Source organism: Drosophila montana, unplaced genomic scaffold (assembly GCF_035044405.1).
Source record: "Drosophila montana isolate Dmon_TW-CO22-7 unplaced genomic scaffold, ASM3504440v1 contig_3395_1, whole genome shotgun sequence".
Taxonomy (NCBI): Eukaryota; Metazoa; Arthropoda; class Insecta; order Diptera; family Drosophilidae; genus Drosophila; species Drosophila montana.
In genome coordinates, this window is record NW_026998278.1 from 1 (window position 1) to 2,163 (window position 2,163).

The 2,163-nt window shown below is 40.2% G+C and overlaps 1 pseudogene; it reads left to right on the top strand.

Annotated features, from left to right (window-relative positions):
• Positions 1–2,163, top strand: LOC135434559 (large subunit ribosomal RNA; annotated as a pseudogene; the record flags this gene model as incomplete).

The following is a 2,163-nucleotide window of genomic DNA, read 5'->3' on the forward strand; positions in this document are numbered from 1 at the left end:
ATAGTTAATTAACGCAATCCCGGGGCGCTCTATATAGTTATGTATAATAATATTTATATTATTTATGCCTCTAACTGGAACGTACCTTGAGCATATATGCTGTGACCCGAAAGATGGTGAACTATACTTGATCAGGTTGAAGTCAGGGGAAACCCTGATGGAAGACCGAAACAGTTCTGACGTGCAAATCGATTGTCAGAATTGAGTATAGGGGCGAAAGACCAATCGAACCATCTAGTAGCTGGTTCCTTCCGAAGTTTCCCTCAGGATAGCTGGTGCATTTAACTGTTGTATAAAATAATCTTATCTGGTAAAGCGAATGATTAGAGGCCTTAGGGTCGAAACGATCTTAACCTATTCTCAAACTTTAAATGGGTAAGAACCTTAACTTTCTTGATATGAAGTTTAAGGTTATGATATAATGTGCCCAGTGGGCCACTTTTGGTAAGCAGAACTGGCGCTGTGGGATGAACCAAACGTAATGTTACGGTGCCCAAATTAACAACTCATACAGAAACCATGAAAGGCGTTGGTTGCTTAAAACAGCAGGACGGTGATCATGGAAGTCGAAATCCGCTAAGGAGTGTGTAACAACTCACCTGCCGAAGCAACTAGCCCTTAAAATGGATGGCGCTTAAGTTGTATACCTATACATTACCGCTAAAGTAGATGGTTTATATTACTTGTAATATAAATTTTGAAACTTTAGTGAGTAGGAAGGTACAATGGTGTGCATAGAAGTGTTTGGCGTAAGCCTGCATGGAGCCGCTATTGGTACAGATCTTGGTGGTAGTAGCAAATAATCGAATGAGACCTTGGAGGACTGAAGTGGAGAAGGGTTTCGTGTGAACAGTGGTTGATCACGAGTTAGTCGGTCCTAAGTTCAAGGCGAAAGCCGAAAATTTTCAAGTAAAGAAAAATCTAAATATATTTGTCATCTAACCGATTTTTATACACTTGAATAATTTTGAACGAAAGGGAATACGGTTCCAATTCCGTAACCTGTTGAGTATCCGTTTGTTATTAAATATGGGCCTCGTGCTCATCCTGGCAACAGGAACGACCATAAAGAAGCCGTCGAGAGGTATCGGAAGAGTTTTCTTTTCTGTTTTATAGCCGTACTACCATGGAAGTCTTTCGCAGAGAGATATGGTAGATGGGCTAGAAGAGCATGACATATACTGTTGTGTCGATATTTTCTCCTCGGACCTTGAAAATTTATGGTGGGGACACGCAAACTTCTCAACAGGCCGTACCAATATCCGCAGCTGGTCTCCAAGGTGAAGAGTCTCTAGTCGATAGAATAATGTAGGTAAGGGAAGTCGGCAAATTAGATCCGTAACTTCGGGATAAGGATTGGCTCTGAAGATTGAGATAGTCGGGCTTGATTGGGAAACAATAACATGGTTTATGTGCTCGTTCTGGGTAAATAAAGTTTCTATCATTTATGGTAGTTTCTTGTTCCCCGGATAGTTTAGTTACGTAGCCAATTGTGGAACTTTCTTGCTAAAATTTTTAAGAATACTAATTGGGCAACCAATTAGTTCTTTTAAATTATAACGATTATCAATTAACAATCAATTCAGAACTGGCACGGACTTGGGGAATCCGACTGTCTAATTAAAACAAAGCATTGTGATGGCCCTAGCGGGTGTTGACACAATGTGATTTCTGCCCAGTGCTCTGAATGTCAAAGTGAAGAAATTCAAGTAAGCGCGGGTCAACGGCGGGAGTAACTATGACTCTCTTAAGGTAGCCAAATGCCTCGTCATCTAATTAGTGACGCGCATGAATGGATTAACGAGATTCCTACTGTCCCTATCTACTATCTAGCGAAACCACAGCCAAGGGAACGGGCTTGGAATAATTAGCGGGGAAAGAAGACCCTTTTGAGCTTGACTCTAATCTGGCAGTGTAAGGAGACATAAGAGGTGTAGAATAAGTGGGAGATATTAGACTTCGGTTTGGTATCGACAATGAAATACCACTACTCTTATTGTTTCCTTACTTACTTGATTAAATGGAACGTGTATCATTTCCTAGCCATTATACGGATATAATTATTATGTCTTATGGTATTGGGTTTTGATGCAAGCTTCTTGATCAAAGTATCACGAGTTTGTTATATAATCGCAAACAAATTCTTTAATGAGAGAATGCATT